Below are 23,126 nucleotides of genomic sequence, written 5' to 3' on the forward strand. Positions count from 1 at the left end.
TTTTTTTTTTTTTTTTTTTGCTTTTGTCTAAAGAAGCCTAGCAGTGGCTTATATAAAAAGTATATGATGAGATATTTTGGGATAAAGAAAGAAGAGCTGTGTGGTTCACTCCTAAAACCTGACTCATGACTACAGTTGAGAATAAAAGCCGGGGCTTCTGGGAAGCAAAGGCAAAAAGACAAACACAGCTCTCACTTCGTAATAACAGAATGTTTGTCATTCCAGAGAAGTGACAACCTTTTCTTAAGGCAAATCTCTAAATAGAATATATCCCATCAATCTTTCTGTTAAGGAGTTTTGAACAGTGTATGAGACCACTGTACCATAAAACTTAAAAGACCTCCTAAGTTTTAGAACTATTTTGGACTATTTTCAATGGAAATTCAGTCTACCTTGAATTTGAATCCACTGTTTACTAATCTATTTAGTTGTATAATGTATGTAATTTACTTAACTTCTCGGAAAGCCAGATTTCTCTTCTCAAAAAATGGAAATAAAAAGTAGTACCTCCCCTATGAAGTTATCATAAGGATTAAGCAAAAAGAATGTATGTTGAAGAGATTTGCACAGCACTCTAAATGTATTATAGTACATGCTTGATACATGTGAGTTGTTACAAAAATAATCATTATAAATTCTATCAGTAAACAATTTGTTGCTATAATTAGATATCTATAAAAGAGTATTATCAATGAGATCACTTTATTGTAACTGAAGAAAACATGTGACTGAATACTGAAAAATATCACCAGAGTTCTTCAACTGTATAAAATATATATATGTATATATCCAGCTGGAAATCTAAAGGAAAAATGAAAATATTGTTCTAGTTCTTTCTGTGAGCCAATTAAAATTTTCTATTGTTTTTTTTTTTTTAAACGAGTTGTCTTAGAATAGCACTGAGACTCTCCAAGATACTGTAAGTCAAAAATATCCTGTGGTAGGAAGGGTCAAAAAGCTGACACAGATGAACTCAAACTTCACAATATCCAGAAAGTTCCTGTATCTGCTCAAACATGTGTGGACTCGTTAGCATATGGTAGCTGAATTGATATGGTTCAGTCATCAACTTAGATAAACAGTAATGTCCTACAGGGAACTATATGTTCTCACTCTAGTTTACCAAAAAAAAAAAAAAAAAAATTTAAAGACAGGAAAAAAATGAGTAATTAATTATACTGATAATTCTGGATATAATCCAAAATAAGATTATCTAGAATATTTCACATGCTAATTGGTTGTATATGGCTTTTTAAATTTATCCCTTACATAAAGTAATAGTGTAGGTATTTAGAATATTAACTGTTAGTACAGAGAGAATTCAAGGGTTTGTAAGGATCAGCCTAATACAGCTCCTTCTATTCACTTTAAATATGGAAACCGAGGCCCACAGGCAGTTGGCTGATTAATAATACAACCATACCATAAAGTCAGATTTCCTGACTCTGAGTGTGAAGTGTCTTTCACCTCACCACAGGGTGTTTGTTTTTTTGTTGTTGGTTTTGGTTTGTTGTCATTTTTTGTTTTGTTTGTTTATCTTCCGTATTGTTGATTTTCTGTATTTATATTCCACAGAGCAAGAACACCCTTTATTTCCAAGTATCCAGTGCTTCAAAACTCCAGTACATGCCGTCTTTCAGCAAACTGGATCTAACATTTTAATAAGCCCCTGAGATCAATGCGCCCCACTAAATGTCAACTTCCAGGTTACTCGGCTTTGATCCGAGGCCAGGCATACAGATTGCAGAAGTTATAGTGCTATAGTTTAACACAACTAGCGCTCTGGGATTCCACACACCTACATGAGCTTGTGTAAAAGACAGCATCTGTGGCTTGCCCTTTTTACTTGTCTACTGGTGGAAAGCCACAGAGTTGGCTAGGCTAGTGATAGTTCTCTGCTCCCTGACAGCCATCTCCCAAAGGAACACAGTAGCTAGGGTTGAGGAAGTGAGGCAGTGAGAGGAAAGTATGGCAGAAATCCCCAGTGCCAGGACCAGAAGGACCTGCCAATCAGTGATGGATCGAAATTCCTCAGTGGTTAGCAGAGCTGTTAAGTCCTCTTCTCTCTCTGATTGTCCCTCTCACCAGCTACCACATGGGATTAATAGAAATGTGTTCCTGAAGGTGACTTAGCCATGCATCTTCATTGCTTTGGTACAGTCTATATTGTTATATGTGTTATCATGTCAAAAGCCATTTGTTGCTACGTACTCTCTAATATGTAAGTTTTGGTAACACTAAAAGAGAGGTACATATCAAGAGAGAGGGTTATTGAGAAAGACAGCTGTCATTTAACCTTCTTAACATGGAAAAAAGCATAAAACTAGATGACTACTCAAAAATGTTATCGATCAGTTCAGACCATTTGGTTAGTTAAGTTAAATTTGTATTGATTTGAAGCAGTTTTGGAGGACACCTGTCTGCTATTTTGAAAATTTTTATTTTTAAATTTTTTAAGAAGAAGACAGTTTATTATTTTTAGGTAATCAGTTGAATTCATATTCTAACCAGGGGCATTCTGTGTTTCTTTTAATGAACAGATAAGAATAATATCTATTTTTAAGTCATAAATAAGACTTTAAAAAGGAAATGTACTTATTTAGCCACAGAAAATGTCTTAACCTACATGGTAATTAAAGCAATGCAAATTTAAATTATAATAAAATGTTATTATCACCTCTAAAATTACTAAAAATTTTTGAATTGAGACTACTGCATGCTGGATAACAATATACATTTTATTAAATCCTTAGAGTTCTGATCATTTAGCTCAGCAATTCAGCTTCTGAAATTCTATTTTAAGGAAATAATCAAAAAGATGGAAATACCTCTTTTCACAAAAGTATTTACTGCATTATTATCAATAATAAGAGAGAAAAGAAAACTTAAATGTTCATCATTAAGAAAATTAGTTATGTAAGTAAATCAAAATATATACATTTAGCGGAATATACTCAACTGGTAAACATTTATGCAGAATTTGTAATAACATGAAAAATGCTCATATTATTAAGGGAAATATGGTAATAAAATATTACATAATTTAGGGAGTCGATCTTGTTTTAGAACTAAATATTAATGAGGAGAGAAGGAAATACCAAATTTCAAAAATCTCTTAGGCTTCACCATTTTACTGAAGGTCTTATTTATGTCAACATACATAGTCATTCTTTTTTCCATTATTGCTTTCAAAAAATAAAATTAGACGGTTCTCTTTCAAAATTAGCTCACATGTCAAGTTAGGAGAGTCGTAATTTTTATCATAAAGCAGAAGTATTTTGAGATAATATATTAAAGTTTTCCAAATGTTTTTACTTGCCCTGTCCTTTTATAGTTGAGGTTTTTAATGTGTTATTTAAGTATCTCATGATTTGGCTGCATTACTTTTCTGGAAGAAGTTGTATCGGGGGGTATTTTCTCCTTGTTTGCACATCTGTCTGCCCCCTCCCCCCCCCAAAAAAATTATACAAAACTAGAATTCTGAGATGGTATTTCAGTGGCTATTAGGAAGTGGAACCTATATATTTGTTTTGGAGGTCCAGCAGTGCATAGGGATCATTTAACATTTTCTAAGCACACTGTTCCATTTACAAAGACAAAGCACCTTGTGTTTCTATAGTTATTTTTATGTAAAGCTATTAAAGGAACAGGAAACGTCTTTCGGCTGCCTTTCTCCCTCCAACTGCCCCAAAAATAGTCATTAGTATTAAATGTAACAGAGACTCAAATTGTTTCCCATAGATCCTTGGAGAAAGGCTGCAAAGTAACACTAAAGCATTTGGGGTTATTTATAAAAAAGCCTGTGCGAAAGAAACAAGATGCCAATTCACGTGTCAGGCAGACAGTGGCAGCTGCTTTGTTACTACATGGCAATGTCCCATCCTAAATCAAATGGCAAATGGGTACTGTTTGACAGATACTGTCATCAGCACAAACATTGTTAAAATAATTTAAAAACTTCTTCTTTTTTAATCTTAAGGAGAGGCCATTGTTTTGTTCGGGCTTTCCCACCTCTGGTGCCCAGGACTCCAGGATGAATATTCCTACACCAGATTTTTTATCTAGCCCAGCCGAGCTCTGACTTTTTATCCCAGTGGGACAGTACAGCTATGTTCTTGGCGTTTTCTGCCTATTACCAGCTCGGGTCTGTGAACAGAATCTCCATTTGTGAGAACCTCATTGTGGATAGCGTGCAGTGGTCTTTTCATTTTGATTGATGGTTCTGGTTCTGCACCATCTGGCTTCTGATAGGCTGCATTAATCATATCCTGAACTAAGAAAGTGTAGACATGTCTGCTTAATATGTACCCATACATAATGTAACATTAGTTATTCATTCCACTTGCAAAACAGAGTCATAATGTATGCAAGGTCTTTATATAGTAAAACATAAATATTAATATGCGACCCATTAATGCTGTTTTTACTTGCACTAACCTCCTACTAGTACATTTGTTTATGAAGATTGAGGAATTAAGAGAAAGAAGACCATGTGCACATTTACATGAACACACATAGCTTTGCTGATGTCTCAGATGAATTTAGAGTGATGTATGTCTGTAACACTTATTTACCCATATTTGCTTTGTATATCTCTCTGATTGCCTCTTGAAATACGGGTTAAATGGAAGCTGCAACACAGATTCATGTTTTCTCATGTGAACTCCTCGCATCAAATGTAGGTCATCTGTTAGCTGGGGTCGCTGAGGGCAGATGCCGCCCTGCTCTTTTGTACTGCTTCTGGCTGGGCCTACTCTTGACACACTCTGTCCCCTGCTGTGTGATAACAGCAAGAAAAAAGAGGCCAGCAGAAAACAGGGTAGGAATTCACAAGTCAAACAAAGTTTGCTCCAGATTTAGGACTGTTAGACTTATCAGTAGCTCGAATTTGGTTTCAGAAATTTGCTGGGGCCTTTTCCAGTTAAGAGAGATTTAGTGTGCATTAATCATAATCCTTTCACTACTACCTAGAGAAGGGAGGGTGAGGGGATTTAAATTCTCCTGGGAAGTTACCTTGCACAAAATTGCTAGAGCATATTTCTTGAGGTAGCAAATTAAAACCATAACTTCATAAAACACATTTTATGTTTTATTAATTATGTTTTGTCATAACAATACTGTATTCCTGTGTGGTTACATCTTCTCGTATGTGCCTCAAATTCAAACTATGTGTTTTAATGAGTTATACTATTGAGGAATGAGTGAAGATTAATGCTCGTACGCTGCAGAATGCAGAATACAAGCCGCACTGTAACAGTCATCAATCATGGGGCAATGCATGGGAAGCAGGCAAAGGATCGGAGTTGTGGAGAAATAAGTCAACTGCAGCTCCTGTCTGCAATGTCATTGCAATGAGGTTTAATTAGTCATACAATAAGTACTGTGAGCAATGCTAATGGAAATTATATAAAGTGTAGTACATGGGTTCAGGGTGACATCTTAAGAGTTTAACTATTAAGATAACATTGTGCAGAAAGCTGGAAAAAAATAACTTTAGGAGTAAAATCAGGAATTTAATGTCCAGATCACCCATTTTTTATTTTAAAATCACTTTTAGCTGTTTCTTCCAATAATTTAGATCCCATTATTGCTTAGTTTATCGTATTAATTAGTTTTAAAAAATACACTCACTGTCAAGAACCCTGCCTTAGCAGACCAAACTAGAGAGCAGAGACGCTTATATAACCAGGCTTATGACCATGAGAACGCTGATGCAGTTCTAGGAATTTTCAAAGAGTGCTGACTTTGCCGTGAGGAGGCAGGGCTTGTGTCTTGGCTTTGCCTCCCAACTAGCTGGATGATCTCGAAAATAGGTTAGAACTGGCTGGCCTATTTCCAGGCTAACCCTCATTTCAAAATATAATAGCCTTAGTGAGCTTTTTATCTAAAAAAAGAAATATTTTTAATCACTTAAAGCCTGGTTTCTTATCTTGAAAATAGAGATCATCCCTGCTCTACTTAGCTTTAGTTGCTTGTGAGGCTCTCAGGAGATCGTGCATGTGTGTTGTAAAGTTTTAAGTACTATAAAAAATATATGTACTGTCATTTTTGTTGATTAAACTTTCCTGGATTTCATCTGCTGTGTTCATGAGAGTGTGCACGATAATACTTTCTCCTCCCTGTCCCAGTAAATTTAAAGAACCAACGAAATGATGAATCCATGTGTTTCCTGGGGCCTGAATTTCTCTCCTTATATAAGTTCCCTCTAGAGTTTACAGCAACAGTTAAAAACTATTTTCCCCCCATAAAGGACCATATGCTAGTGAAATACAACATAATTCATTTCCTTCTTTGAGCAACATATAAACTGTTGGACTGTGCTTTTTTAAAATTAAGGACATTCATCCTGAAGCTCGGGCAGAACTGAAAGGGGAAGGCATTTTAAACCCAACCATTTCAATAGCTCAGGGAGGCAGTGCCAGAAAGACAGCTTTCAAGAGGCCAGTGCTTCTCTTCTCCGTTGGAAAACGGGGCCCATCCAGGAGGCGGGCATGAACAGATGGGCAAGTTAGCGAACCTGACAGCTTTCCTCTCCCTCCACAAGTCGTCAGTAGACTTTGATTCGAAATGCAGTAAACTCCCAGAATGCCAAATAAACCTCTTTCAAGTATATAAATACCAAAACACAAGTGATTCTTTTATTTGTAACATTTTACTGAATCTTAATGCGTCTGCATTATCGTGACTGTGTGAGCAGTTTACATTGGTAGTGTTGAGTTGTAAGCACTTTTTTATGTTGAAAACTTGTCTAGACCTATGAATGGGTCTCCACATCAGGGAGAATAACTTTCATTTTAGGTTTTGTGTTTACTTAGAATTTAGGTGAAGTCAAGTGTCCTCTGTACATTTGTACCTGGTGTCACAGAGCAGATTTGTGTGTGTGTAAACAGTCTTTGTAAATAGGACTCGTCATTATATAGAATTCTGTAAAACTCTCATTCCCTCCCTCATTATGCACAAGGCACTGGAAGTACAAACAGTGAGATACTGTGTGATCCCATGTTGACACACTTTCAGTCCATTGGGGAAAACGGATGTGAACGGTTAATTTTTATTCTAACATTCATCCATAATGCCATTAAGGCCACCGTGTTTAATTAATCTGTTATTAGTAGTATTGTTAATAGCAAAGCACAATATATTTTAAAGGAACTACGTTACACAAGTTTAACTGAGGATTGTTTGTACCTCGTTTGAAGCACAAAGTCTTTAGCTTCATACATGGAAACAGTCAATCGGAACCATGACTCATTGTTTGTTTCAAATGAATTTATTCCTCTTTTCTCTAAAACCTGAAAATATCTACATTTTTTTTTCTAAGACTAGTATTTACAGGTTTTTCTAAACTGTTATGGTCCTTGTGCCAACTTCACCAAAAGCAGAATGGTCCCAGCACACCTTTTTGAGTTTCACGTCTGGCTTCGATTATAACCAGAACAAACTGAGTTGCATACCCACCCAAATACCTGTCCAGTACTTCCTGAGCAGCACTGATCTCTGACATGTTACTTCATTTGACTGTATCTCAAATCATAAAGATAACACTGAGGAATTATTTCCCACTGAAGAATTATGTCTTTCCTATAGTGCAATAAATTATTTGCCCTCTGCCTTTCCCAAAGGCCTCCAGGGTGATCGATAGCCCACATCAATGTGTTCCATTGTGGTCCCCTCACACCATCTCTTACCAATGTGTCCTGCCCCTTACCATGGAATACGGGAGCGGGACACTATTGAGAGGGGAGAGGAGTTGGGACAGTCATGCATTCTGCAGAGTTTATCAGCATTAACATGAGCAAAAGGTCACCCAGACTCACCAGATTTATAATGGGGAGAGAACAACATCATTCTTTACTTTTAAAAATTCCTCCTTTTATATTAACCTTGTATGCTGCAATCAGTTGGTTTCAAGTTGAAGATACTGTTTTTAGTGAAAAGCTGTTTACTTTTAATCACAGTTGATGAACCCGTGTATTACCAGTCATGCATTCTTCAGTTATTTACAGTTTGTACTTCACCCACTCCCAAAGGCAGATTAATCATATAAAGAGAGGAACACTGTCCTTATTTTCTTTTTCACAGCCCGTTACAGTTTTCAAAATGTAGTTAAAGCATTAAAAAGCCCTGAATTTACAGGCTAAAGTCATCGTCTATCTATGTAAGATACCTATCTTTTGAGAGAATTATAATAATTTAAGGATTTTTTAAAATAACATACATATAGAGTGTGATGTTTTTTCTTTTCTAAAACAATAATTTCATTAGAATTCTTCATTGAAGAGCCTATTCACAGGGTAAAATGGCGGCATGATTGCTGTTTAAGCTCATTATTTTCAGATGGCAGAAGCACAGAATAATAAAGGGAAAAGCCTCTAATGTGGTTGCAGTAACTAAACGTTAGAGGAGAGAGGAAGATGCTTGTCAGAATCAAGTAACTTATCAGCCCTGGTGCCCATGTTTTCCCCAAGAGTGGAAAGCCTTAATATCACAGCTATTCAACTTCCCATTCCACAGACCTTTCTTGTTTATCAACATTTCTAAAACAACTCTGTGCAGCATACACATACGCCTTGTGCTCAGAGACAATCTCCCCGTGTTCTTTTTGGTCTCTTTTCAGTTTTATTCTTGCTGTTTTATTCATTTTCTCCCTTTTCCCTTTCGTATTCAAAATAACTCACTATCATTTGTATTACCGGTTTCATATTTTTTGTTTCAAATGATGATTGTATCCCTCAACCCCAAAAGATCTGGGTAAATAGTTTCTTGCCATCTGTATTTTGTCATGCAGAAGAAAATGGCTCCTCCAGATAAATTCAATGACTCAGCCACATAATAACCAACATTGTGCATATGTCTCTTTGTGTGTGTGTTGGGGGAGGAACTTTCATTTTATCATTTCAGCTACAGACAACCACAATCCCAAAATTTTTATATGCCATCCCTTAACAAACATACTTGTATTTCTAACATTTTTATAATCCAGATTTTCTAAAACATCTAGGCAGCATGCCGTACAGAGAAAGAGAAAGTGCTTTGCAGCCAAGCAAACCTGGCTTAGACTGCATTCTCTCTCTGACTAGCTGTGACACTTCGGGCACATTTCCTAATCTGTCTGACCCTCACATTTGTCATCTGTGAAATAGGAAGAATAGTATCTACTTTTTGTGAGAAACATAACTCTGAAAACAACTAATTCATGGCTCAGTCTTCACAAAAATCTCTCGCTCATTTCCTTTTCCTCTCTTCGAAATTATTGCAAAGTAAGGTGCTCATAGTCTAGACTTTGGAAATACTGAATTATTAAATATTTTGATGTTTCATTTTTTTTTTATTGTTGGGGATTCATTGAGGGTACAAAGAACCAGGTTCCACTGATTGCATTTGTTAGGTAAAGTCCCTCTTATAATTGTGTCTGATATTTCATTTCTCAAGTCTCTCAGTGACAATGGGGAGAAATACCTTCCAGTGAAGACATAAACACTTCACAGATTAGATTAGTCAAGCCATTTTTATCCACAAGTTCAAAGTCAGATCCAGCCCGGGAACACCCAGCCCGGAAGTCTGCCTCCTCGGGCAGGTTACCTCTCCTTTACCCCTCTGTGTGCCCTTCTCACTGCTAATGAACTCTGCGACCTGTCTCCAGTCATCCACAGACAAGCCTGCTTTCGGGAGAGAATGTGATAAGCACATCCATTATGAGGTATAAATTATTGAAAAGGGTCAGTAGGAGAAACTCCCTGGCTACTTTCATTTTAACAAAAGAGACAAGGATTCAAGCCAAAGTATTAACTACTAATTACTGACTCTGACGTGTTAATGAACCTTTCTGTTTTCTAGCAGACTTTCTGGAACTTGTCGATGATGGGGGTCTGTGAAAATTATCCTTTTTAATTGACTTTTTCCCCTTTAAGAGGTCACTTTGGATGACTTCTGACCCTGGTAGAGAGATCCACAAATCACTGGAAATTGTTCCCTTCTGGCAAAAGTCTATTACACTTGTGACCATCTCCAGTAAAATACAGAGTCATCAAGGAAGGGAATTGGGAACAGGATAGAAAATGGCTCCCACAGCCAACTGCTAGCTGTACTTATTTCTCGTCATCAACGTGTCTCAAGAAAGACATAATAAAGCTGGAAAAATAATTTCTACCTTCAGTGCAAAATCAATTTTACTGGGCTTTTCTTTAAAGCCTTTACTTTTAGAAAATATCTGAAAGCAAATGAAAATCTTGTTAATTATTAAGATATTCTTTCATTCATTCATTCATTTATTCATTTATTTATATTATGGAAGAATATCTTTTTTCCCTTCAGGTAAATTGCAGTGGTATTTTCTCCACAATCCCTAAAAAGGGAAAGACTGGGAAAACTCAGAATTGTTGGTAATCTCAGATTTCTGCTAACTTTTTCTTTCATTATGATACTCTTCTGATAAAGGATTTGGGTCAGATATTCTTGTGGAACATATGAATAATCCATTATCAAATCCTGGATTATATAGTGCCTTGTTTGTTTGCTTTATTATATCTTAGCAACAAGATTGTAAATTTCTTAAGACTAGGAACTATGTCTTATATTTTCAGATGTCTTTAAAGAAACCCCAACTAGTAGTTGACATTGAATAGGGCCTAACCAAATTCTTGCCAAGTTAAATTAAATTAATGGCAAAGTTACTTACAGATTGCTTGCATTGAGACCAGATGTAAACACCAGAGAAGCCTGATCTGGTCTTCTTTGGACATACCTGGGACGTGGCTGATGCCTCCCTCCTCTGCTTCAGTCAGTTCAGGCAAATGGGCACCACTGCATCTACCACCTTGGGCATATGAGGCCAGTGCCTTTCTCCTTTGAGCCACAGGCGCGCCCGCAACCCCTTTTAAACAATAAAATACATCGAGGCATTAGGAAGGTTGAGAACCACTGTCCTAAGAGATACTTCTGCTATCTAGCAAAATCTGACCTTGGTTGCATCATTCTGTCAAGGGGGTATATGGAAATCGGGAGGGCTTGATTGTTGGTCATCCTTCATTAAGTTCCCAAAGATCAGAGATGCTGACCAGCCTGTATGTTGCATAGCATAGTCCGTCACAGCAAAAAACTATAGTGTCCACAGGACCATCTTCACAGTGTTCATCTTTAAGGAACGGGGGTTCCTTAAAACTCTGTCCTGCTTACTCTGCAAGCCTCAGACTTCACCGCTCCACACTTGCACTCTCTTTTCAGGCCTCACTGAGCTACTTATTCTCCATCGTGCCAACCTCCATCTTCCACGTCTTTGCAGATCTTGTTTCTTCTGCTCCTGCTCCTGCCCTACTTTCTCCTCTAGAAAGTGTCTTTCAGTCCTTTAAGTCTCAGCTCAGGCACCACCTCCTGCACGAAGTGGCACTGGTAGGTGCCTTCAGAGCACTCTGTCCTGCCTTCTGCCATGACATAGATCCAAGGGAATTGTCTAGGATTTGTTTACTTTCTTGTCTCTCTCACTTGAGTAAAAGCTAGTTAGGGGCTCGGCGCCTGTGGCTCAAGCGGCTAAGGCGCCAGCCACGTACACCTAAGGTGGCGGGTTTGAATCCCCAGCCCGGGCCCGCCAAACAACAATGATGGCTGCAACCAAAAAAAAATAGCCGGGCGTTGTGGTGGGCGCCTGTGGTCCCAGCTACAGCCTGAGGCAGGAGACTCGCTTGAGCACAGGAGTTGGAGGTTGCCGTGAGCGTGATGCCACGGCACTCTACCCAGGGGGATAGCTTGAGGCTCCGTCAAAAAAAAAAAAAAAAAAAAAGCTAGTTAGGAACAACTTGCATGTTGTTCAATAATTCAGTACCTGGCACAGAGGGGATACTTTGATCAGTCAATGACATTGTCAGACAGGAATTAGTTCATTCAGCAAATATTTATTGCATGCTCTATCACTAGGAAGGGTACGTATGCCAACATGAGGCAAACTAGGATATCAGCATGCTGGCTTTCTGGATAGAGAGGAAACCTTCCTTTACAGGGATAGGGAAGAGGTAGGGTGAAGGGATAGAGAAATTATCCTTATGAGGGGGTTATAGTTCAGACTTGATTCACTCAGTAGCCTCAAAGAGGGGCTTATGGCAGCAGGAGGGACCTGGCCAACACTATTCAAAGCGCAGTCCTTGGACCCATCCAGTCCACAAGCACATTGATCTGAAATGAGGGAACTACAGAATTTGGAGTAAGCATTTAGGAAGTTGACAGAATTATTTTATATCTCTTACATCTTATACTAAAAACATTAGTGCTTGCCTTTAATTCCATTTTCTAGTCTTTAGGTTTTATCATATTGTATAAATAAATTGGTTCTTGATGGATCTGAAATTTTTTTCGGGGAAGGAAGGAAGGAAAAAAGTTTCCAATAGCCAGTCTCCACCATTGGTAGTGTGAGCAGCACTGGTCTAGGCTTTCCACAGTGATTCTGTTTCATACCCAACTCCAAGTTTGATGCTGAAGAAGCAGAAACTTGCCACATTGCTTCCCTTTTTTCTCCTGTGTCCTGGCAAGGAGGTGGCTAGCTTGGGATAGAGACAAGTGGTTAGGATTAGGGTCCTCTCTGATTACTTAGAGCTCTAGGGAAGGCAGGAATACCAACCAGAGCTGCCACACCAAGTGGAAAGCAAAACAAATCTACTCGTGTGGCAGTCTGGCCGGAGACTGGGACTCTGTAGAAGTTGAGATGCCCAGTTTTCACCCTAAGCTGCAAAGTCTGTGGAAGCACAGTTAAGTCTAGCACCTACCTCTTGGTGCTACTCATTGGTTGATTACTACCAATGTACTCTCCATTCTGACATGATTAGCTCCAGAACTAACTGAGGCTGCCTAGGTTCATAGACTAAGGACCTCCATTGGCAGCAGCTAAGCAGGTTATGGGAGACAGTGGCAGACGTGCCTGGGATATGAGGAGCACTGTGCTGGGTATCATGAAGACTCAAGGACGAGCAGTGTTGTTAATGCTTTGAACCAAGAGGATGGACAAAATTACAAATAGAATGCTTTAGGAGAAAAGAGAAGTACAAAATGTTGCGAAGCAACCTTAAAGAATAAATACGAACTACTTGTGTGCAGATTCAAGCCAGAAAGCACTATTTGTACAGAGTTATTAGGCAGAGTTGGAGATGGTAATGGCAAGAGTCCATTTATTGACTGTTAAATAAGAAGCAGTGTGACCCTCATAAAAATTGTTTATGTACGTATAGCAGGGTTGCAGTGCCACGGGATAAAACTCATAAGCTTTACTTACAAGAGTTCTAACTAGCGAAGAAAAAAAAAATCCTGCCAGACAGCATGTCTGCTTTGTTTGGAATAGAAGCATAAATATCTAATTTGCCTTGTTACAGAGAAGAATGCATGATCTATGCACCATGTAGCCAAATAATCATTCTATCAGGCTCAAATGTAGGGAACACAATTAATTTGCTGCTTCGCCCTAATCCTTATTCTCAGATGGTGAAACAGAAATCTCTAAATTTGTATTTCATTTAGTCATATTTCACGTCTTAGAAGCTAAAAACATAATTTTGCCAGAAGATCAAAAATAAAAGCAGCCACTGCTATAAGTCAGTACATTCTGAATTAGGAAAGTTAAAAACACACAGTAATAAATTTCTAAAACTTTGTTTTTTCTCTCAGCGTTTTTCTAGTCTGTAGTTTTTTTTTTTTCTTTTCTATTTAAGTGTTGTGTCATGAAAGCAAGTGTGCCTATAATGATAAATATCTCTCATGAGTACAAGGTAGGGCCACATAAACCTCGACTATTAGCATTTTATCACAAAAGTTCCTCTGTTAATGTTTCTGTTGAAGAAAAATGAGGGTGACTGGCAGCCTCAAACAGAATCTTAGTTTTGTTTTTAAACAAAATTGACTTGAGGCTATTTAAGTTAGAGACTGACTTTATGTTTTAAATTTGTCAGCCTTTGATTTTTTAGGTGGGGCCTTGCCAGCCAACTGCCATTCTGTGTTAGATTTTTTCGGTTTCCTGGTGTATTTTGTAATACGCAGAAACCAAGTGCATTTTTATGAAACTATAAAAATGATCAACTATGCGCTCTTATACAGAATGCTTATGTGCAGCATAATTGTTTAATACTGTTTTCTTTCCACATTAAGTCAACCTGAAAGATGTTGATTATTGCAAACACTGTTTCTTAATGCCCTAATTCTCCAGCCCTGCATCTCCAGGGGCCCTAGGCAAGAGGGTAACTGTATGTTGCGACCTCCAGGGGCCCTAGGCAGGAGGGTAACGGTGTATGTTGCAACTCTCTCAACTCTCTGTTGAAGGCACAGAAACAGCCTGTCTGGGTTTCCCAGGCCCTGGAACAGTGCATTTCACAAAGCTGAGTTGCCTGCAGTTGTGACATACAGGGGGGGCATCTCCTTATGTATGGCTAAGTGAAGGCAGGGTTTGAAGGTGAAAAACACCAGAATTGGGGGAGGTGTTGCATTCAGAAAAGGGGAAACACCATTGTATATGAAGATTTAAATTTTTCCGTAATTTACAGACATGTGCTAGAATCATCCTATTGATTACTTTCATTTGTGTAGTACTTTATACAAAGCACTTCACATATGAATCATCTCACCACCAAAATCTGTTCTCTTGAACAAATTATTTAACTTGATCCTTAGTTTTCTGATCTGTGAAAGTGGGCATAAAATTGCAAAATGCCCTCTTTGAGGTTTCATAGAGTTGTGAAAGTCAAATGCCATAGAGTTCAGTCATACAAATGTTCAATATTTTCCTATCACTAAAGTCACATAAATAAATTACTAACTGTTTTTAAAGCAACTGCCAGGTGCTAAGTGCTGTGCTGTGGGTGAGGGAGCCCAGTTTCCTGCACTGGGTATAGATTCTGGTATTCTGGGGACAGACAATTCATCCGACTCACCTGTTTGTCCTTAAAAACCAAAGGTGATCAGGCAAGCTGAGGAGAGAGCAAGGAGAATGGTATAGTTATATTTTCTAAGATTTTTTTGTTGAACGTATTCTTATTTACTCTAAATCAGAGGTTTATACAAAGTGGTTTGAGTTTCATCATGTGTCCAAAATGAGTTCTGTTTTGTGAGGCTTGGGCCCTCGGTGGTCACGTCCCCTCAGGCCACCTGGAGCCATAAGGATTGTAATGTCTCACACATGTTTGTGGAGGGCCGCAGAGCTGGGTGGCACGGAGCTCACTTGCATGTGTTTGATCCACAACCTCCATTTCCAGGCAGTCACATCTTCCTTCCCAGAACAATGTTCTAACTGTTGAAAGTGTATGGATTTTCATATTTATTCTCAATGGTGAAGAGCAGAAAGTCTATAAAAATGTTAAGTTATGGTAATAATGTAAATGTCTTCATTTATTGAACTGATCTTTTCACATTTAGAATAAATATCATCTTTGTAGGAACTCCTGAAAAAATTCCAAAAGCTTTGGCACTTTATTACAAAAAAGGATTTTCTTTTTCCTCCAGTGAAACAGTGTCAGCAAGATTCCAAAAAACTGGAATTCTCTGGTAACCTCAGGGTCAAGCATCCATTTCCACACATATCCCTTCTATTCTACCTCATTTATAGATGAACAATTTATTTCTAATTCCTATCTGCTTTTTAGAGAAAAAAGTTAATGTCAACAAAGAACAGTACATCAGATTGACAATCTGCAATATGAGGGAATAGAGTGATATCAAGTAATTTTTGTGTTAGAATCATAGAATAAGATGTTATCTAACCACTTCACAGCCCAGAGAACCTGAGTCTCTCTAAAATTACATGGCTGATTTGTAGCTGATTCTGTAGTTTAGTACTGGTGATACTAGATAACTCAAACAGTGATATTTTCTAAAGTTTATGGTGGACCAGAATGTTTCATTTTTTATTAAAATTAGTGCATCTGAAATGGGCTTGGCGATTTTGCATTTTAAACTGCCAGTATCCAGTGGTACATCTTTCTGTTGGCCGTAATAGGTGTAGACCACACATATTACGGTTGCTTAGTCAAAGAAAACATCATCAAATACTGCTTTGGGCGTCAGCCATCTCGCCTGGGTCTAAACTCTAACATGTACTTTCTTGGTCTTGGGTTTTTTCCCTACTTTAAAGTTAGAATAATAAGACGGCTGACATGACCAACTAACATCTCTGTGGAGTACCATTCTTTTTTCATAGAAGTTGTAGAAAAAAAAAATATTGCAGTTTGTGTCACATAGCCAAGGGGAGTGTTTTTGATTTCTGATCCTAACTTTTCCAGTCTGCCCTACAAATTCCAAGTATGTTCAGCTCAGAATAAATGTGGAAAGACCTAACAGGACCTGGGTACTTTGTACTTAACCTTGTGAGTTGTGGAATGACGTGGAGAATACATAGAATCGCTTCTAGAGCCTCAAGTGGTATTCATGGGATACACTCTAAGATACTCTTGAACTCACCTTCCTGTCCAGGATTTCGTCAATCCTCTGATCAAAAAAACCCTTCTGTTTTGGTATTTTATTTTTTTCCCTGCTTGATCCAGGCCTAAATCTAAGTTTTTGAAAGCTTGCCAGTCCATGGTCCATAACCAATAATGTTCATGAATACCATGCCAAAGCCGCCTTCAGCAAGAGCTGGCAGAAGAATGATTGGGAGAAACAGTGATTCCCTAGAACCTGCTGTCCAGCAAAGAGGTTTTTTGCTGTGAGTGTATCACGAGGTCCAGGTGAGGACCAACTTGAGTTTTTAGTACATGAGGTCATTTTATTCAGTTGTTTCTTGACATAACATTGAGTACAGAGAGTACTTAACAAGATGAAAGTCTGGAAAGCCTGGTTCCTCAACTTTATGATATATTGTTTTTATTCTTAAAAATGTTTTTAGCCTTTGATCATCTGAAAAGTAGCACCGTGTAAGTAGCTAACTTCCTTACTAAATTGGCAAATAGCATGTGACGGGAATTAGTGCAACTTGTGACGTTAGGAACCCATTGTGGACTCTCTAGGAGAAGATCAGACCATCACACAAAGGCTCAGAGGTTAAAATAATCAAAGGCTAACTTGTAGCTCTGTTTCTGTTGGCATTTCAGAGAGTCTTGAACGTGACCTAAGCCAAGCTTCCCAGTTAGTGCCCTGCAACCAAGACCTCCCGCTCTCTTCTTTGGTCCTTTGGGATTCTGACTCCAGTTTGACTTGAGTAGAAGCTAATTATGGGTTTATTTGTGGAAAGAATGATTAATAATCACTTCCATTTGGTGGAAGGTAATCTGTGGAAGCAACATTAATGTTTTTACTATCTTATGAAGCAACGTAAGGGGAAAGGAAAAAAAAAACCCTTTTGCAACAAGCTATAAAATGATGCATTTTGTCTTTAATAATTAAACAAAAACATTTTTATTCACATAATGTTACAATCATATTGCTAATACAGCTTAATGCTTACTTTTTAACTAATTCATTTTCTCATTTGTGGCAATCTAGAAAGGTTTATTAAATCTAATGACTGTTTTAGGATTAAGTAGGGGAAAAGCATGTTCTAATTACAGGGATGGCTAAAAGCAAACTAATTAACCAAAAACGTGTATTTCCTTCCTCATAGATGTCTGGTCAGCCATATCCGAGATGAACGTGGGTTACCTAGCTCCTGAGTTTTTAATCATGTTTTTAGATTGCATTTTTTACACCATCTGTACCATTAACATGACTGTAATTTCTGTCACAGTTGGAAGCTTCAGTTAATAAATGTTTTGTTTTGGAGGGGGATGGGAAGGCAGACCAGGAGATGGGAGCGTTTATGAATGAACCAAAGAAAGGGATTATGCCCTAACTGAGGGGCATGGGGTGAAAGCGCTGGGCCTCCTCACTGTGAATTTGGTGTTGGCCTTTCAAACTGCCCCACCTCACAAATTCACCTTCACCTTCTTAATTCATCCTTCTAAAAAAAAAAAACCCAACTAGCTAGTAAAAAATCTATATCACCTCATTCTTATACAATAGAATATATACAGAAGAATGTATGGTTATTTTACTAAATTTAGAAGCATTTATTGTTCAATATGTTATGTATCCTTAACAAAGCACAGAATTATAGTACTAAGTTTAGGGTTCCAAATAAATTATTTTAGCCTGTATTTTAGAGACTTAAAGGTTTTCTGGTTATGTTTTTCTTTTTTTCACTAATAACTACTGCTGCAGGTTTTTAAAAAACACTGATTATGTTTTCAAAATTGAAAAAAAATGATTAGAGTTTGAAAGGATCTGATTGTAATTTCAAAGAGTGGTAGTATATTGACTAAAAATAAGTCTACAAGAGTAGATAATAAAAAGTAGTGGGGAGCTGGGTGTGATGGCTCTCACCTGTAATCCTAGGAACCTGAGGTGGGTAGAGTGCTTGAGCTCAGCAGTTTGAGAGCAGCCTGAGCAAAAGCAAGGCCCCATCTCTACGAAAAATAGAAAAACAGAAAAGCTGAGGCAAGAGGATCACTTGAGCTTACAAGTTGGAGGTTGCTGTGAGCTATGATGCCCTTGCACTCTACCCAGGGCAACAAAATGACTCTGTCAAAAAAAAAAAAAATTTGGTTGGGGGGTGGGTGGGTAGACAAGACACAGTGTAAGCTGTAGGCTTATTGACCAGAAATAAGGACACAGACTTTTCAGTTGAATAGATGACCATTCATGACTAAACATGTACAAACTACATACGTGTAAAGTGAAGACTGAATTTGTAGTTAAGTCCTAGATATAAATACTAGGATGAAGTTTCGCATCTTGAAGCATGAGACTTGAGTTTTAGTATGTAAAGGAAAAAATACCAGTACAGAGTGTGTGCCCAGAAGCTGCCCAAAGGGACTTACAGTGTAGTAAGCTTTTGGAGGACAGGAGTTGCAGCAAAATAGAAAACACAATTTAGTTCAAAGAAGTTTTTTAAATGACGATTTCTATAATAAAATTATTTTGATGGTAGACAATGGAAGTAGCAGTTTTAGTAATTTCTATTCAGCAATCTTGTGACATTTGCTAGTGATACATCTTAAAGCCTTTGTGAATCCTCAGATTCCCAGGCAGCCTTGTCACATGTGGTCGCCCCCCTAAATGATGCTAATAAAAGTAATTGGAAATTTAGAGTGACACCGTCATGCCTTTCTGAAGTGACTATGTACACTGACAGTAAAGAGGCAGCATGTAGATGTAAACACGGGGGTGCTGGCTCACCTCACTCCTGGGGTCTATCTCATCTGTCGACGTTGAAGTAATTTAGGAATTCTAGATTCTACGTCAGCAAAATAACAAATAAATATATGTCCTGAGTGTCCCTGTTTAAAGTAGGAGAAATGAGGATCGAAAAACTTCCCTATACTACATACGGTGTACCTTTGCCAAATAGCGAACATGTCCAGGAATAAGAAGAGAACGGGTGTTGGGTGTTTAGAAGCGGGGTTACACAGGCATTTGTTACTTGCCTTGCTAAAAATTAAAACACCTGATGATTCATTAGAGTTTGATACATTGGTGTTCATGGTGCAAGCACACTCTCCTGTCTAGTTCCTTTAGTCCCAGACTGTTTTGTAGCAATACATCCTGTTTTATAGAATACCAGAGATGAGAACGGTTTAGATATGAAATTTGTTGTAATGAAATTTTCCCTGTATGGCTAAATCTTGACCCTTAGGACACAAGCTAGTAAGGATAATGAAGGAAAATAAAGCAAGGCTTCAGTAAAGTTTGCTTGGAACTTGACTTTTAGTGTGTGTCGGTTAGCCGCACGCTTCTATCAGTAAAGCTAAGTAACCTTGCGATTGATTAGATTGGGCTTTCAAGTCAACTTAACATTCAAAATGCCTTCAGGTAATCGCCACGCAGAGCCCAAGTTGAGGGTTTCCTGTAACTTGGTCCCGGCTGGCTTTCCGTATTCCATCACTGGCTTTCTAACTTACTCTTCACCAGACTGAAATCAGAGTAATGAAAACAGTCAAACTGCTCATAAAATGCCGCATTACTATGAGAGCACACATTATTTCTACAGATAGTCTCTGTCCGTCAGTAGATCACTAATCGAATGACAGCAGTGCCTGCCTGAAATGTGCTTTAAAAATGACAGTCCTGGACTGTAAAGCCTCCTTCAGCAGTAAAATTTACTGATTTGCCCCTTTGATCTCAGCCTGCAAAAGATACCAAATGTTACTCGGGGATAAATAATACATTTATAGAAAAGGAGAGAAAAGGTTATATGCTTCATTTTGCTTATCAATGTCATTTCCAAGCCAACAAGTTTATTAGGGGTAGGGGTATGGCGACACACTATTTTTAGTTTGTGGGGGAGAAATGTGACATTTAGAACAAATGTCATAGCATTTCTTCAATAAAAATCCATGCTGTCAGCTGCCTAGCTCTAGAGAATTATAGAAAAGCTGTCCTGAACCAACGGAAAGGCAACAATAACTTGGGTTTTAGTTTAACCCTCTCAGACCAGGCCTCAGTGTGGACAGACAGTGATGACAGGCTTTTTTGTGTGTTACCTTGCTCTGGGAAGCAGCTCTGCCTTTGCACAAAGGGTATTTTTTTTCTAAAGAATCTTTTCCAGCTACCCAACAAATGACTGTGTTTAGCCAAAGCCCTGGGACCTGTTTTGTGCATTGCACCTTGAGAAGAAATAATTTTTTTCACAAACAAAAGAAGAACTCAAATATCTACTCCAATATGAAAGCCAGAAAATGACTTTGATGGCCTATGAGCAAAAAAATAAACAACAAGAACAGTAAAGGCCATAATTATTGGACTTCAGTTTAACAGGAAATAGTAGGCAGTGGATAGAGTTCTTGTTATGGAACATTTTGCCCTTATCTCTTCCCTGTTTTCTCTTCTTGGCATATATTCACATTCTGCCATGAAATCTCTCTGGGTTGTTATTTAACTTTTCAGGGACAAGAGCCATATCTTACATTTCTCCAAGTCCCCCATAGTGCCTAGCACAGTTCTTGATAAAACTATTGAACAATTGAAGAGTTGGTTTGAAAAGTATGGCTCATATCTAAAGTTTTTTTAGCTTTCTAACTCTCTCTAGCATTTCACCCCTACCCCCAACACATGCAATGATTATTTTCAGCATTTGCTGTTTTCAAGGCTCAGAGCTCACCCTTCCACCCTTACTCCTATTGAGCAATAATAGTAGTCTCTGCTAACAATGACCTATGCACTTTTTAAATATACGGATTTATACATTTTTAATGTATACATTTATCATTTTCATAAAGTAAGAAGATGGAGACATCTGTGTGTTTTTCACTGTTCTTTCTTTGCCCCTGCAAATAATTCTGTGCTTCATTTATGATTTTTTTTTCCTTCCCATTTCAGAAGAGGGTCATCTCTTCCTTGGCATGGCGCTTCCTTCCCCTAAACTCACCATCAGATCCCTTCTGCCTTTCCTAGGATTTGACCAGTTGTCCCCAGTGACCTGTCTGTCTTCCTTTTTCTATGACTTCTCCCCCTTTGCTTTTAGATGGGCATAGTATAATGTCTCTAATTTAACATGCTGTCTCCTCAATTACCATTAATTTGCTAAACATAAATTGAGCACTCAGTAGGTATAGGCAGTAAGCCAAGTACTAAGAGTATAGTCTTGAATAAGAGTTCCTTGTCTTCAGTAGTTCACACCTGCCAAACCTTTTCAACAAGTAACCTGTTCTATGTATCACCTCCACAAACAGTCATTCAGCAAACATTTGCCAGTCAGGTGCAGGAGATGCAATAACTGCTAATGACAACACTTGCTCTCAAGGAGCACAGGACATATGCTATTCCTAGAGCCTGCCCTAGGTGTACATCTTGTTTTGAACTTGTGCTTATTTCCTTTGGTATGATTTATATTTTTTATACTTAGCTACAATATGCTTATTATGGTTTTCTGCGATCATTATGAAAACATTTTGAGGGCGAAAACTGTTTTTCAAAACCTGAATTACTTTTTATCTCTCATGGTCATTTCCTGACAGAATACCTACACAGAGGTCCACCTCATCCAGCCACCCCCGCTGTGTTCTGCGCAGCTCCCAGGAGCACCAGACGCATCTCAGCGGCCGTGGCCCTTGCACGGAAGTGCTCAAGAAGTATTTTCATTTGACTCTTAGAATACCAGCAGTTTTTGAAGCAGCATTCCACTTTCTAAAATTCTTTTTTTACTCTTTTCTACTTCTACGCTTTTTAATTCCGCTACTATATAAAGCCATGTGAATAATTCATATTCATTGGTTCAGAAATAGGTGATGTTTTGAAAATTCATTTTATATGAATTAGATATGTATGATTTAGTAATTTGTATATGCCCCCAATTATATTCTTAACCTGTTTTTTCTAATAGTGTTTTGACACGACTTTTTAACGCTTGTCATCTATATTGACAACCTCATTGGCAGGGTGAAGGTATGTGATTTCTTTTGATTTTTTCTATCATTTAAGTGTTGTCATTTCTAACCATGGATTCTCAGATACAAAGAGAAAGAATTGCTTCTGTATGGATTTATTTCAGACTTCAATGAATTAACCTAATGACATTTGAACTTGGATTGTTTCTGCCTCTATTCTGATAAATTAGTGAACATATGTCAGGTTTTTTCTACTATGGCTGCTATTTAATCATCAGTAGTAATATTTTATATTAATCATAATAGAGGAGGATATCTCACCTCCATTATTTGTGTGCCCGTGTGGGGAGAAGGGAATCATTCTCTTGGCAAGAGACTTTCTCTTAGGAAAGGAACTGGCTTTGCATAGGAAACTATCTCGATAAACAGCTCCATGGACAGATTAAGAACCTAAGGCCATGAGTTAGAAGGAAACAAGGAAACCAGGCTATATAAGAACTAACTACTCTGTAGGGGAAAAGCAGAGGAATTGTTTTCTCTCAGCTTAAGTGAGAGGAAGAGTAATAAAAGAGGGAAGAAGGGAAGAGTAACTAGTACTAAGTTCCAGGTGGACTTAATTGTGCATTTTTTCCCTGTGTACACTTAATCACAGAACTAAGTCTGAAAACCAAAAATTGGAAGCTAGAAAGCACCTTGAGGACATAGGTTGTCTAGATGTTTAAAGTCATTTGAGAAAGGCAATGGACTTTTACCCTATGGGGTAAGGAGTGGGAGGTTAGAGCCAATCTAACTAGATCTAAAGGAGCA

The 23,126-nt window shown here is 38.0% G+C and overlaps 1 protein-coding gene across 1 annotated transcript in view; it reads left to right on the forward strand.

Annotated features, from left to right (window-relative positions):
• The window catches only part of CDKAL1 (CDK5 regulatory subunit associated protein 1 like 1), a 654,035-nt gene that overhangs the window by 559,373 nt on the left and 71,536 nt on the right, over positions 1-23,126 (forward strand). The window lies entirely within an intron of this gene.

This window comes from Otolemur garnettii, unplaced genomic scaffold (assembly GCF_000181295.1).
Source record: "Otolemur garnettii isolate 467f Iridium unplaced genomic scaffold, OtoGar3 scaffold00026, whole genome shotgun sequence".
NCBI lineage: Eukaryota > Metazoa > Chordata > Mammalia > Primates > Galagidae > Otolemur > Otolemur garnettii.